Genomic DNA, 17,241 nt, shown 5'->3' on the forward strand with positions numbered 1-17,241 from the left:
ATGGACCTCATGCAAGAGAGTCTAAGCAAGCTATCTAGCGACTACAAGTCTCAAGGGATTAGTTCACAAGGGGTCTCGGTGGACAAAGATCTTCTTCCGCAGAAGTTCAATGCCTACGACATCCCGAAATTCAAAGCAATCGACAACCCTTATTTTCATTTAAGAGCCTTCGAGACAATAATAAGTATTAAGGGTATCGATAAGAAGGTTTTCCCCTCTCTGTTCTCACTATCTCTCGAGACCGTTTGCCAAAAATAATTCTTTCTCTCGAGAAAGAAAAGACCTCCACCTGGGAGTCCATAGCAAACGCTTTCGTTGATAGATACAAATGCAACATTCAAGTTGAGATTGACCATAGGGAACTTGAAATCCTCATGCAGAAAGAGAACGAAGGCTTCACCTCTTTCTTTAACAAATGGAGAGAAACCTCAGCTAGAATGATTTAGGTGCCAAGTGAAAAGGAGTCTGTAAGGTTATTCATCAAAAACCTTCAAGAAAAATACTCCAAGCATCTTAAGTATCAAAATAATCTCCATACCTTCAAGGCCGTCTACAACATTGGAATCAATATTGAAGACGACCTGGCTAAGTTAAAAGCTCCCAACAATAACTCCAACAGTGGCTGGAAAGGCAAGAAGAACGACAATCCTTCTTCTTCCAAAACCACCCACTCAAACAACGTTAGCACTTTTAACCTAGGGGAAGTCCTTGCTATGAATAATCAAGGACAAAAGAGACCATTTAGGAGGAACTTTACTCCTATTGGCATGAGTTATGACACTGCATTTGATCGATTAAATGCAAAAGGTCTTATAATTCCTATTGGACCATTTGGGGACCCATCAGTCGAAAAGAGGTCGGCTAATTGGAACCCCAATGCACACTGCAAGTATCACCAAGGTAGGGGCCATCTCACCGAAAACTGTTGGAAGCTTAAGGAAGCTATCCAAGACTTAATCGACAACAACAAGCTGCCATTGCCCCCTGCCAGTAAGAAGCCAAGTATTGATAATGCGCCTCTCGCTCATGCCTTGGCTATCTCTGATGAGGAAAACGAGGTTGACCCCTCGTCTCTCATCAAACCTATTAAAGAAATCCATGCCATTGAAGAAGAGGAGGAGATCTTTTTCGACGCCATGGATAACCTTCCAGAACCAGCAAGTAAAGAAGACATATAATCGCTCACACTGTCTACGATGGAAGGATCGCATTTGCTATGTAAAACTCTCAAGGCTATAAAGGAACTTCAGAAGAAATATGACGAGGTTCCACTCCCGATAGATGAACCTAAGAGAGAATTCCCACCCATGGGAACGACTTATGAGGCAAAGCATTTTCCTTTACAAGTCAACGAAAAACCCAAGAAGAGTAATAGACTCTACACTCCAATTGGGATCCCATATTTACAAATGTTCGAAATGCTCTCTGAGAGTGGCAAGATCAAACCTCTCGAACCGAGACCATTCAAATCATTGAAAAGGACAGATAGATATTACTGTCAGTATCATCAATCAGGGGGTCACACTATCGAAAACTGTTTTAAATTTAAGGATTTAATTCAGAAAATGATTGATGAAAAGAAACTAGTCCAAGTTCCACAAGAAGAGGATGCAAGTATTAATGGAGTTTGGGACAGTGATGAAGAAGACGTTTACTTAAAAGACATGGTAGGACCTCCACCTTCGGTGTTATACGCCATGGAAGACTTTTGGGCTAAAGAAGATTCATTAATAGACGTCCTCACCAGATCCGGGAGAATGCAACCTCCCGTTTCAACACAACCCATGCCAACCACACAACAAGTTCCCATACCTATCATTGAAGACAATGATATCGTCAAGCAGTTTAAGAAAACAAAAGTTGAAATGAACGTATGGAAACTTTTGGCGACATTCCGAGAACATAGGTTGGCTGTAATGAATGCCTTAGACAAAATAGGGATAGATTCGGACACCACTCCTGAGGGGTTGGCTAAATTCCTCACGAGTGATCTTCCTAGTCCAATCAATTTGATCACCTTTTCTGACAAGGATTTACCTCCAGAAGGTGACAAACATTACAAGGCATTAAACCTCACGGTAGTTTGCAAGCGAATGAACGTCTTTATGACTCTTGTAGACAATGGATCGGCCATCAACATCTGTCCACTTAGAACTGGGAGGATGCTAGGCATAAGGGATGAATATTTAACTCCGTCTACACAAGGAATAAGGGCCTACGACAACACTCGTCGTCAAGCTCTTGGTAAAATTACCATGAATGTAACGGCGGGAGCAATAGAACATGCTACTACTTTCCAAGTAGTAGACATTAAAGCTTCATTCAATTTGCTGTTGGGATGCCCTTGGCTTTATGACCTAAAGGCCGTCCTCTCATCTTTCCGACAACAAGTAAAAGCCATAGTTGGGGGAATTCTTATCACCATCGATGCATCACCTATGAGAATCAAGTCTATAGAAAATCCAATAATTAACATGGAGCACGATGAGGATGATGAAAATTTATGGGGCTTTAACGAAGAGGTCTCCTTAATCCAGGAGGATGAAAGGACCCCTCTTTGCCATGACCCCCATTCTAACATGATTGTAAATGCTATTCTGAAGAAACAAAGACATTTTCCTGGGATAACCCTAGGAAAGAAGAAGGGAATAGCAAAACCGCTGGAGTCATCTGGCCTCCCTAAATTAGACACTTTCGGACTTGGTTTCGAACCGACTCGGAAAGATCTCAAGCGAGCCCCGGAAAAATCAAAGGCACGTAGAGACGCTCGCATTCAAAAGAAGGCAATCCCAATGGATCAGTACCCTCTTACACTTAATGGTCAATTTATAAAAGAAGGAGAGGACTATCTATGCCATGAATTTCCCGAGCCATTTGTTGTAAACGGCATAAGGCAACCGGGATTTGAGATTTTCTTGGATTGTTATTTCACATATGAAATCCCAACTCCTGTCCATAAGGAGAAAGCACCCCCATGCTTTGACTTTAACGTCATGAGATTATTATTTGGGCGAGAAAAGAATGAGCCAACTTACAAAGAGGATAACTCCTCGCTCATTCAAACAGTCCTACAAAGCGAAAGCTTCGATCCCTCGAAGCTAATCACTCCAGCGAAAGGATCACTACAAGGGTGGCGCAAGACCGTCAAGGTGACTACTCCAAGTGGAAGAAAGATATCTATCACGACAGGGCAAGGACCAATGTTTGAAGAGTCGTCTGAGTCAGAGTCTGAGTCGGAGTCTCTCCCTATAGAGTCATCCAGGTCTTTAGTAGTAGCACCTTCCCCCTCTATCTCTTCTCCTAGAATAGTTAGTGATCAAGTCCCTGAGGACATATCACTCTTTGATGTAATGATCTCAAATTACAATAATATATCTTCTTCTCCTTATTTCTTGTGTTCTTCTCTAACCCAAGATGACGAGCATTGCTTAACTAACAATGAAAAAGACAAAGAACTTATTAAAGCAATGGAAACACTCGAAAAGAAAACAATGGTAATTGAAGAAACTGAGACGGTTGATATCTCAAATGATTCAACCAATAAAAGAGAAGTTAAAATAGGACTAACACTTAACGAACAAGAAAGAACCGATTTAATTAACTTACTTAAAGAATTTATCGATGTATTTGCTTGGTCATATGAAGATATGCCAGGCATTAATAGAGAAATAGCTCACCATACTATACCACTAATTCCAGGAATGAAACCTGTAAAACAAAAGTTACGTCGAATGAAACCCGACGTAGCTCTTAAAATAAAAGAAGAGGTCCAAAAACAAATAAGTGCAGGTTTCATCAAGGTATCTAAATACCCTGAATGGGTCGCCAACGTCGTCCTAGTTTCGAAAAAGATGGAAGGGTAAGAATGTGTGTCGACTATCGAGATCTAAATAAGGCAAGTCCAAAGGACGACTTCCCTTTACCACACATTGATATTCTGGTAGATAACACGGCAAATCACACACTTCTCTTGTTCATGGACAGATACGCAGGTTACAATCAGATTCTCATGGCAGAAGAAGACATGGAGAAAACAACTTTTATAACACCATGGGGCACTTACTGCTACACGGTAATGCCATTCAGGTTGAAAAACGCGGATGCTACTTACCAACGTGCAGCAACTGCCTTACTCCATGACATGATGCATAAAGAAGTCGAAGTATATGTCGATGACATGATTGTAAAATCAAAAGACCGTCCAGGGGCCATCAAGTAGCCTTAAGGAAATTTTTCGAAAGGCTAAGAAAATACAATATGAGGTTGAACCCATCCAAGTGTGCTTTTGGAGTCACCTCAGGCAAGCTTTTGGGTTATGTCATAAGCTCTGGTTGAATAGAGATAGACCCAACCAAGATTAAAGCAATCATGTCAATGCCACTGCCCAAAACCGAGAAACAGATTCAAGGATTTATCGGTCGGTTGCAATACATAAGTAGGTTCATATCAAAATTAATGACGATATGTGAACCAATCTTCAAGAAGCTCAAGAAGAATGTACCAGTAATATGGGATGACGAATGTCAAAAAGCCTTTGAAAATATCAAAGCCTATCTCGCAAATCCTCCCGTATTAGCACCAGCACTTCCTGGAATACCTCTTAGGTTGTACTTAACAGTTACCAATGAGACAATGGGAGCTATGCTAGCACAAGATGTAGAAGGCAAAGAAAACGCAATCTACAATCTAATCAAGAAGATGCTCGAATATGAAGCACGTTATACACCACTTGAGAAATTGTGCCTCGCCTTGGTGTGGGCCACAACCAAGCTAAGACATTACATGCTAGTGCATACCGTCTTTGTAGTCTCCCGATTAGATCCACTCAAATATCTATTCGAGAAATCTACACTCAATGGACGCATATCAAGATGGATAGTCAATTTAGCTCAGTTTGATGTAAGGTTTATGCCACAAAAAGCTATCAAAGGATCTGTGGTGTCAGACTTTCTAGCGGACTTTCCAATAGAAGACTCGACACCGATACAAGACAATGAATTACCAGATGAAGACTTGATGGTTACTGAAGATGATACTTTGACCTTATACTTTGACGGAGCCTCAAACCAAAAGGGATATGGCGTTGGAGTATTACTAGTATCACCCAAAGAAGAGCACGTCCCAATTTCCATAAAGCTTGATTTCGACGTTACCAACAACGCTGTTGAATACAAAGCATGCGTGGTAGGCCTTGAAACAGCTTTTGCATTGGGAGTAAAAAAGTTAAGGATATTCGAAGACTCTTCATTAATCATCAATCAAATATCTAAAATGTGGAAAGTAAGGAGCGAAAGTCTAGCCCCTTACCAAACCTATCTGGAAACTCTTACTAATTAGTTAGAGAAGGTAGAATACACATACCTACCTAGGGAAGAAAATCAATATGCTGATGCCTTGGAAAGACTAGCCTCGATGGTTAGCATTCCCACGGAAATCAATAAATGCCTCTAACTTTAGAGAAAAGGCACAAACCAGCATTCATTTAGGCTATAGAAGATGAAGAATTAGTCCAAGACGAAGAAGAAGAAGAAGAAGAAGAAGAAGAAGAAGAACCGTGGTACACAGATAAACTCAATTATGTCACCAAAGGAGAATACCCTCCCCATGCTGACAAAAGAGCAAAACGAGCATTAAGACTCTTGGCTTCCCAATATGTACTCATAAACAACGAGCTACATAAAAGGGTGTTAAATTGTAACTCGAAATCTTGTAGGGCTGAATTTGAAAGATTATATCTCTCAAACTACAACTGATTTTGAAGTGATTCAAGTTGGAGGTGATAGCTTGGTTCAAGAGCTTTCCAACGATAGGTCATATGCCCAATTTCGATAAGAAACAAGAAAGTTATGACCGTTTTACAAAAACCTGACGAAGCTGGAAACTTGCAACGAGGCTGCAAGCTATAGCTCTATGCGAGTGAGCTATAGCTCGTCCCTATGAAGACTTGCGGCAGGTATGAGCTAGCTGCCGAGCTATATCTCGGTAGTTAGGTTATTCTAGAATAATTTATGGAATATTTCCTAAAATTATATCTTTTCTATGACGGCTATTTGAGTATACTTGGGGAACAATCTTAGGGTTTTATTAGGGTTTCCTTGTGTTATAAAAGGACCCTTTAGTTGATCAATTAGATCATACCTTATTGAGCCATTAGGTTTAAGACTCCTTGTATTATTCTCTTGTTTCCTTCTCCATTATAGTGAAGAAGCTCTCGAATCCCCCACCCGTGGATGTAGGTCTATTTTGACCGAACCACGTAAATCCTTGTGTTTTTTCTTTATCTTCTTTATTGCTTTTCTCGTTCTTAATTTCATTGACTTGTTCCGCATTAATCAAACACAATTACACCCTATTTTCCTAACAAGTGGTATCTAGAGCCAAGGTTTTAAGGTCTTAACGTTTAGGTGTTTATAGATTAGTTTGATTAAATTATGCCAATGAAATTTGATATTGAGAAATTCGATAGGCAAGTGAACTTTAGCCTATGGCAATTGAAGATGAAAGCCATCTTGGTTCAAAGTGGCTGTCACAAGGCTCTTGAAGGTGTATCCAACAAGCCTTCGGGCATGACGGTGGATACGTGGGAGGAGATCGATTTGAAGGCTCTTTCGGCAATTCAATTATGTCTCTTTGATGATGTTTTGAGAGAGGTTGCCAAGGAGACGACTTATGCGGGTTTGTGGTTGAAGTTGGAGTCACTTTATATGACAAAGAGCGTGACCAACCATCTACTACTCAAATCTAGACTTCATGATCTTCGTCTAGAAGAAGGTAAACCGCTTATGGATTTGTAAAACATCAATGTTGAGATCGATGATGAGGATATGGCTATTAGGTTGTTGTGTTCTTTACCGCCTACGTATAAGCATTTTTGAGATACTTTATTGTATGGTAGAGATGATTTGAGTTTGGAGGATGTTAAGGATGCCTTAACTCAAAGAGATTTAATTGACAATAAATTGGTTAATAAATCTAATAATCCGGCTCAAAATAATGCTTTTGTTGCTCATGGTGGTAATAAGAATTTTGGTAAAGGAAAAGTTTGTAACTATTGTCATGTGAAGGGTCATATCAAAGCCGAGTGTTGGAAATTTAAGAAGAAGAATGTGGAGAAGTCCAATGAGGTCAAATCCGCAAATATTGCCAATACCGACGATGATGATGATTATGCACATTAGGGTTATGAGCTTTGGGGTTGCGGTTTCTACGATCTCTTCATGATAATTTCCCCTTTGAGATCTCTTGGTAAAACGAGAAACCGTGTGGATTTTTGGTTTGGAGTCTATGATAGATTTCTTTTGATTTTCGTTTGCAATAAAGTAGCAATCTTAGTTATGCATTAGGTTTTGTTCTAGTTATGCTATTTCTTATCTCAATTTTGGTACTTTTGTGATTTACTAAGTACAATTGCAATTTAGAAATTCTTGATGTAATATTTTATTTTTCTAGAATTGCCTAAGTTTCTTAGTTTGTTTTTTTTAGATGAAGAAGTGTTTGAAGAGAGTTTGGTCAATTTTGATAAGCGTGCTTGGCGTTGTGGGGAATGGTTTCAAGCCTTGAAAATCCCACTAGCTTGAACCCACTGTGATCATACACTAAAGTACGGTGGCGTCCAAAAGGGAAGAAGATAAAGCAAAAGAGTCGCCAACAAGTTTTTTAGGAACTTGTAAACCGTTCACGAGGTGAAGGTTACACCCCTTAACGATCCAAGAGATCGTCAACTCCATAAGGTCATGAACCAAAATAGGGTTCGGGGATGATGGTACAAATCCAACCTAAAAGAGATTGAACCTGCCCTAATAATAGGCCTCTACTTTATTCTGATCGTATTCATGTGCGCTTTCTGATTAACATGCAATCAATAGGTTAACCCTAAACCTGTTTAATCTATGTTGGTTGAATATTAATGCACAAACAAATCTATTATTGGCGATCACTTGAAATTATAATCACAATTAACCCTAAACAAGATTATTAATTATCTTATTAAGCGTGATTGCAAATACCAATTCCCTTTAACATGCAGTAAAGGTGATCAAGCAATAACAATATGCATCAAGCAACATAATCAATAATCAATATCAAAATAATAATAAATTATAATCATGTTCATGTTAATATTAAAGCATAATAGAAATAGCAAGATCCTAGGCATGATACTAACAAGATTAATAACAAACCCTAGCATGTCACTAAGCAATAAAAAATCAAAGCTTTAGCCCTAACATGATACTAACAATCATAAATATTAGGAAGAGAATAGGAAGCATCATACTTTTAATCATACTTGATATTAAAGTTACCCTAGACATGATACTAGGAATCAAAATAACAATCTAAGCATGATTTCTATATCATAATATCAATTAAACAATTAAAGTACTTACTTGGATGCCTCGTACCTCTTTCTAATAACAAAATACACACGTTAGTAACTTCAAGGAAAATAATAATCAAAGCAATTAAATTAAATAATTGAAAGAGAGATTTGGGACCAAACCCTTAGAAATTAAAACCTTTCACGTCTAGGGCGAAGGCAACTTCGAATATGGCTAGGTGTTTCTAGATCTTGTGAATGCGGAATTTTGTATTAAAAAGCAAAGAAGAAAGAATGCATGAATGTTAAGAATTATTGATGAAAGAGATGAAGATGATGAAAAGAATTGAATACTGAGAATTGATGACTCTTGATGATTGAAAATGGAGTTTTTGATACGATATTTATAGAGAAAATCATCCAAAAAAGATAATTTATCAAAACAGAGTCTGAAGACCACAAAACTAACTTGGCGCCAGACCTAGCTCATTGGCGCCAGGACCAGTGGCTAGCGCCAGGCGCCAGGGCTGGCGTCTGGCGCCAATCCTGATTCCAGGCGCCAAGGCCCGGGGTTGGACGCCAAACCGGCTTTCAACGCGTTTTCGAAAATCTGATAAATTTCCCGTACTGGAAGATAAAATAATATAATTTCAGTCGAAAATGCTATTTGATCTAATTAAAACTCTGAATAATCCTAATTGAATTAAGAATGATAAGACCTTCTAGAATGTTCTAGAAGACTAAAACCATTCCTAATCGCATTCGGAATGATAAATCATATTAGGCCCTCCCCTAGATCATTGGGCCGTACATAAAGCTCAAACCGGGCCTAGTTTAGTAAATTGGCCATAAATTCCTCAATATTCATCGGAATCGGGCTTATAATATATCGTTGGAAAGGTCTTTGCAAGCCCCATCCAACTAAACCACTATTGGACCCATATTATGGACCAACCAAACTGGATTGGCTGTTTTCTTAAAATAAATTTTTCAAAAACAGAGAGAAGAGAAAAAAAAAGAAATAAAACTTTCCGCAACACTAGACCTTTCCACTCTTTCGTTTCATTCGATTATGATTCGACGTGAAAGGTACTCATCACTGGGTTTGGTTTTGGGGAGACACAAATGGGTGTCTACAGGCGTCGGGACATTATACTCTCAATCTAGGCCATGTGATGGTTTTGTGTACGAAATTTTGTGTTCGGAGACGCACCGGTTCACAAGTTATGGAAGATGTCCGTTTGGTGATAGCCTAATGTGAGTAGGCTTATGGAGATTTGTTTAAGGTGGAGGTTTTATGTTTTATTATGAGCATTACTTCTTGGTTTTTGGTTCAAGGTGGAGTTACCTTGTTTTTGGTCGATTTCAAGTCAAGGTGGAGATTGTTAAATTGTGACTCGAAATCTAGTTGGGCTGACTTTGAACGATTATATCTCTCAAAATACAACTGATTTTTAGCTGATTCAAGTTGGAGGTGATATCTTGGTTCAAGAGCTTTCCAACAATAGGTCATATGCCCAATTCCGATAAGAAACGAGAAAGTTATGACCGTTTTACAAAAACCTGACGAAGTTGGAAATTTGCAACGAGGCTGCGAGCTATAGCTCTATACGAGTGAGCTATAGCTCGGCCCTATGAAGACTTGCGGTAGGTATGAGCTAGCTGCCGAGCTATAGCTCGGTAGTTAGGTTATTCTAGGATAATTTATGGAATATTTCCTAAAATAATATCTTTTCTATGACGGCTATTTGAGTATACTTGGGGAACAATCTTAGGGTTTTATTGGGGTTTCCTTGTGTTATAAAAGGACCCTTTAGTTGATCAATTAGATCATACCTTAATGAGCCATTAGGTTTAAGACTCCTTGTATTATTCTCTTGTTTCCTTCTCCATTATAGTGAAGAAGCTCTCGAATCCTCCACCCGTGGATTTAGGTCTATTTTGACCGAACCACGTAAATCCTTGTGTTTTTTGTTTATCTTCTTTATTGCTTTTCTCGTTCTTAATTTCATTGACTTGTTCCGCATTAATCAAACACAATTACACCCTAATTTCCTAACAAGTGGTATCTAAAGCCAAGGTTTTAAGGTCTTAAGGTTTAGGTGTTTATAGATTAGTTTGATTAAATTATGCCAATGAAATTTGATATTGAGAAATTCGATAGGCAAGTGAACTTTAGCCTATGGCAATTGAAGATGAAAGCCATCTTGGTTCAAAGTGGCTGTCACAAGGCTCTTGAAGGTGTATCCAACAAGCCTTCGGGCATGACGGTGGATACGTGGGAGGAGATCGATTTGAAGGTTCTTTCGGCAATTCAATTATGTCTCTCTGATGATGTTTTGAGAGAGGTTGCCAAGGAGACGACTTCTGCGGGTTTGTGGTTGAAGTTGGAGTCACTTTATATGACAAAGAGCGTGACCAACCATCTACTACTCAAATCTAGACTTCATGATCTTCGTCTAGAAGAAGGTAAACCGCTTAAGTCTTATTTAGATGAATTCTTCTCTATTATTATAGATTTGCAAAACATCAATGTTGAGATCGATGATGAGGATATGGCTATTAGGTTGTTGTGTTCTTTACCGCCTACGTATAAGCATTTTCGAGATACTTTATTGTATGGTAGAGATGATTTGAGTTTGGAGGATGTTAAGGATGCCTTAACTCAAAGAGATTTAATTGACAATAAATTGGTTAATAAATCTAATAATCCGGCTCAAAATAATGCTTTTGTTGCTCATGGTGGTAATAAGAATTTTGGTAAAGGAAAAGTTTGTAACTATTGTCATGTGAAGGGTCATATCAAAGCCGAGTGTTGGAAATTTAAGAAGAAGAATGTGGAGAAGTCCAATGAGGACAAATCCGCAAATATTGCCAATACCGACGTTGATGATGATTATGCACTTTAGGGTTACGAGCTTTGGGGTTACAGTTTCTACGATCTCCTCATGATAAGTTCCCCTTTGATATCTCTTGGTAAAACGAGAAACCGTGTGCTTTTTTGGTATGGAGTATATGATAGATTGCTTTTGATTTTCGTTTGCAATAAAGTAGCAATCTTGGTTATGCATTAGATTTTGTTCTAATTATTCTATTTCTTATCTCAATTTTGGTACTTTTGTGATTTACTAAGTACAATTGCAATTTAGAAATTCTTGATGTAATATTTATTTTTCTAGAATCTCTTAAGTTTTTTAGTTTAATTTTTTTGAGATGAAGATGTGTTTAAAGAGAGTTTGGCCAATTTTGATAAGCATGCTTGGCGTCGGGAAATTATACACTCAATCTAGGCCATGTGATGGTTTTGTGTACGGAATTTTGTGTTCGGAGACGCACCGGTTCACAAGTTATGGAAGATGTCCGTTTGTTGATAGCCTAATGTGAGTAGGCTTATGGATTTTTGTTAAAGGTGGAGGTTTTATGTTTTATTATGAGCATTACTTCTTGGTTTTTGGTTCAAGGTGGAGTTACCTTGTTTTTGGTCGATTTCAAGTAAAGGTGGAGATTGTTAAATTGTGACTCGAAATCTAGTAGGGCTGACTTTTAATGATTATATATATCAAAATACAAATGATTTTGAGGTGATTCAAGTTGGAGATGATAGCTTGGTTCAAGAGCTTTCCAACGATAGGTCATATGCCTAATTCCGATAAGAAACGAGAAAGTTATGACCGTTTTACAAAAACCTGACGAAGCTGGAAATTTGCAACGAGGCTGCGAGCTATAACTCTATGCGAGTGAGCTATAGCTCGGCCCTATGAAGACTTGCGGAAGGTATGAGCTAGCTGCCGAGCTATAGCTCGGTAGTTAGGTTATTCTAGGATAATTTATGGAAAATTTCCTAAAATTATATCCTTTCTATGACGGCTATTTGAGTATACTTGGGGAATAATCTTAGGGTTTTATTAGGGTTTCCTTGTGTTATAAAAGGACCCTTTAGTTGATCAATTAGATCATACCTTATTGAGCCATTAGGTTTAAGACTCCTGGTATTATTCTCTTGTTTCCTTCTCCATTAAAGTGAAGAAGCTCTCGAATCCCCCACCGGTGGATGGAGGTCTATTTTGACCGAACCACGTAAACCCTTGTGTTTTTTGTTTATCTTCTTTATTGCTTTTCTCGTTCTTAATTTCATTGACTTGTTCCGCATTAATCAAACACAATTACACCCTATTTTCCTAACAAGTGGTATCTAGAGCCAAGGTTTTAAGGTCTTAACGTTTAGGTGTTTATAGATTAGTTTGATTAAATTATGCCAATGAAATTTGATATTGAGAAATTCGATAGGCAAGTGAACTTTATCCTATGGCAATTGAAGATGAAAGCCATCTTGGTTCAAAGTGGCTGTCACAAGGCTCTTGAAGGTGTATCCAACAAGCCTTCGGGCATGACGGTGGATACGTGGGAGGAGATCGATTTGAAGGCTCTTTCGGCAATTCAATTATGTCTCTTTGATGATGTTTTGAGAGAGGTTGCCAAGGAGACGACTTATGCGGGTTTGTGGTTGAAGTTGGAGTCACTTTATATGACAAAGAGCGTGACCAACCATCTACTACTCAAATAAAGACTTCATGATCTTCGTCTAGAAGAAGGTAAACCGCTTAAGTCTTATTTAGATGAATTCTTCTCTATTATTATGGATTTGTAAAACATCAATGTTGAGATCGATGATGAGGATATGGCTATTAGGTTGTTGTATTCTTTACCGCCTACGTTTAAGCATTTTTGAGATACTTTATTGTATGGTAGAGATGATTTGAGTTTGGAGGATGTTAAGGATGCCTTAACTCAAAGAGATTTAATTGACAATAAATTGGTTAATAAATCTAATAATCCGGCTCAAAATAATGCTTTTGTTGCTCATGGTGGTAATAAGAATTTTGGTAAAGGAAAAGTTTGTAACTATTGTCATGTGAAGGGTCATATCAAAGCCGAGTGTTGGAAATTTAAGAAGAAGAATGTGGAGAAGTCCAATGAGGACAAATCCGCAAATATTGCCAATACCGACGATGATGATGATTATGCACTTTAGGGTTACGAGCTTTGGGGTTGCGGTTTCTACGATCTCTTCATGATAAGTTCCCCTTTGATATCTCTTGGTAAAACGAGAAACGGTGTGGATTTTTGGTATGGAGTCTATGATAGATTGCTTTTGATTTTCGTTTGCAATAAAGTAGCAATCTTAGTTATGCATTAGATTTTGTTCTAGTTATGCTATTTCTTATCTCAATTTTGGTTCTTTTGTGATTTACTAAGTACAATTGCAATTTAGAAATTCTTGATGTAATATTTATTTTTCTAGAATCTCTTAAGTTTTTTAGTTTAGTTTTTTTGAGATGAAGATGTTTTTGAAGAGAGTTTGGCCAATTTTGATAAGCATGCTTGGCGTCGAGACATTATACTCTCAATCTAGGCCATGTGATGGTTTTGTGTACGGAATTTTGTGTTCGGAGACGCACCGGTTCAGAAGTTATGGAAGATGTCCGTTTGTTGATAGCCTAATGTGAGTAGGCTTATGGATTTTTGTTAAAGGTGGAGGTTTTATGTTTTATTATGAGCATTACTTCTTGGTTTTTGGTTCAAGGTGGAGTTACCTTGTTTTTGGTCGATTTCAAGTAAAGGTGGAGATTGTTAAATTGTGACTCAAAATCTAGTAGGGCTGACTTTTAATGATTATATCTATGAAACTACAACTGATTTTTAGGTGATTCAAGTTGGAGGTGATAATTTGGTTCAAGAGCTTTCCAACGATAGGTCATATGCCCAATTCCGATAAGAAACAAGAAAGTTATGACCGTTTTACAAAAACCTGACGAAGCTGGAAATTTGGAACGAGGCTGCGAGCTATAGCTCTATGCGAGTGAGCTATAGCTCGGCCCTATGAAGACTTGCGGCAGGTATGAGCTAGCTGACGAGCTATAGCTCGGTAGTTAGGTTATTCTAGGATAATTTATGGAATATTTCCTAAAATTATATCTTTTCTATGACGGCTATTTGATTATACTTTGGGAATAATCTTAGGGTTTTATTAGGATTTCCTTGTGTTATAAAAGGACCCTTTAGTTGATCAATTAGATCGATCATACCTTATTGAGCCATTAGATTTAAGACTCCTTGTATTATTCTCTTGTTTCCTTCTCCATTATAGTGAAGAAGCTCTCGAATCCCCCACCCGTGGATGTAGGTCTATTTTGACCAAACCACGTAAATCCTTGTGTTTTTTGTTTATCTTCTTTATTGTTTTTGTCGTTCTTAATTTCATTGACTTGTTCCGCATTAATCAAACACAATTACACCCTGATTTCCTAACAAGTGGTATCTAGAGCCAAGGTTTTAAGGTCTTAAGGTTTAGGTGTTTATAGATTAGTTTGATTAAATTATTCCAATGAAACTTGATATTATAAATTCGATAGGCAAATGAACTTTAGCCTATGGCAATTGAAGATGAAAGCCATCTTGGTTCAAAGTGGCTGTCACAAGGCTCTTGAAGGTGTATCCAACAAGCCTTTGAGCATGACGGTGGATACGTGGGAGGAGATCGATTTGAAGGCTCTTTCGGCAATTCAATTATGTCTCTCTGATGATGTTTTGAGAGAGGTTGCCAAGGAGACGACTTCTGCGGGTTTGTGGTTGAAGTTGGAGTCACTTTATATGATAAAGAGCGTGACCAACCATCTACTACTCAAATCTAGACTTCATGATCTTTGTCTAGAAGAAGGTAAACCGCTTAAGTCTTATTTAGATGAATTCTTCTCTATTATTATGGATTTGCAAAACATCAATGTTGAGATCAATGATGAGGATATGGCTATTAGGTTGTTGTGTTCTTTACTGCCTACGTATAAGCATTTTCGAGATACGTTATTGTATGTTAGAGATGATTTGAGTTTGGAGGATGTTAAGGATGCCTTAACTCAAAGAGATTTAATTGACAATAAATTGGTTAATAAATCTAATAATCCGGCTCAAAATAATGCTTTTGTTGCTCATGGTGGTAATAAGAATTTTGGTAAAGGAAAAGTTTGTAACTATTGTCATGTGAAGGGTCATATCAAAGCCGAGTGTTGGAAATTTAAGAAGAAGAATGTGGAGAAGTCCAATGAGGACAAATCCGCAAATATTGCCAATACCGACGATGATGATGATTATGCACTTTAGGGTTACGAGCTTTGGGGTTGCGGTTTCTACGATCTCTTCATGATAAGTTCCCCTTTGATATCTCTTGGTAAAACGAGAAACGGTGTGGATTTTTGGTATGGAGTCTATGATAGATTGCTTTTGATTTTCGTTTGCAATAAAGTAGCAATCTTAGTTATGCATTAGATTTTGTTCTAGTTATGCTATTTCTTATCTCAATTTTGGTTCTTTTGTGATTTACTAAGTACAATTGCAATTTAGAAATTCTTGATGTAATATTTATTTTTCTAGAATCTCTTAAGTTTTTTAGTTTAGTTTTTTTGAGATGAAGATGTTTTTGAAGAGAGTTTGGCCAATTTTGATAAGCATGCTTGGCGTCGAGACATTATACTCTCAATCTAGGCCATGTGATGGTTTTGTGTACGGAATTTTGTGTTCGGAGACGCACCGGTTCAGAAGTTATGGAAGATGTCCGTTTGTTGATAGCCTAATGTGAGTAGGCTTATGGATTTTTGTTAAAGGTGGAGGTTTTATGTTTTATTATGAGCATTACTTCTTGGTTTTTGGTTCAAGGTGGAGTTACCTTGTTTTTGGTCGATTTCAAGTAAAGGTGGAGATTGTTAAATTGTGACTCAAAATCTAGTAGGGCTGACTTTTAATGATTATATCTATGAAACTACAACTGATTTTTAGGTGATTCAAGTTGGAGGTGATAATTTGGTTCAAGAGCTTTCCAACGATAGGTCATATGCCCAATTCCGATAAGAAACAAGAAAGTTATGACCGTTTTACAAAAACCTGACGAAGCTGGAAATTTGCAATGAGGCTGCGAGCTAGAGCTCTATGCGAGTGAGCTATAGCTCGGCGCTATGAAGACTTGCGGCAGGTATGAGCTAGTTGCCGAGCTATAGTTTGGTAGTTAGGTTATTCTAGGATAATTTATGGAATATTTCCTAAAATTATATCTTTTCTATGACGGCTATTTGAGTATACTTAGGTAACAATCTTGGGGTTTTATTAGGGTTTCCTTGTGTTATAAAAGGACCCTTTAGTTGATCAATTAGATCATACCTTATTGAGCCATTAGATTTAAGACTCCTTGTATTATTCTCTTGTTTCCTTCTCCATTATAGTGAAGAATCTCTGGAATCCCCCACCCGTGGGTGTAGGTCTATTTTGACCGAACCACGTAAATCCTTGTGTTTTTTGTTTATCTTCTTTATTGTTGTTCTCGTTCTTAATTTCATTGACTTGTTCCGCATTAATAAAACACAATTACACCCTGATTTCCTAACAAAGGGTACCTAAGGGTCGAGCCCTCTTATGTGTAGGAAAAAAGGATGCCCAAAGAGCGATGAGGATAGTCCTCGAAGGAATATGTGGCACTCTAATAAATGGCAAAATGTTAGTCCAAAAGATAATGCGAGAAGGATATTATTGGACTACAATGAATAGGGATTGACATCAATACGTAAAAAGATGCCCTAAGTGCTAATTCTATGCAAAATTTACAACATGTTCCTCCATCCTTGCTCTACACCTACACGTAGCCATGTCTATTCTCTACATGGGGAATTGACATCATCGGCAAAATCACTCCCCCAAGAACAGGAGGCCATGAATATATCCTAATAGCAATCGATTACTTCACAAAGTGGGTCGAAGCGCAATCATACGCTAAACTCACTGCAAAACATGTAGCACTATTTATCGAGAGAAATATTATTTGTCGATATGGAGTCCCACATGAAATGATAAGTGACAATGGAACTCACTTTCAAGCCGAA

This window comes from Chenopodium album, chromosome 3 (genome assembly GCF_948465745.1).
Source record: "Chenopodium album chromosome 3, dcCheAlbu1.1, whole genome shotgun sequence".
NCBI classification, from domain to species: domain Eukaryota; kingdom Viridiplantae; phylum Streptophyta; class Magnoliopsida; order Caryophyllales; family Amaranthaceae; genus Chenopodium; species Chenopodium album.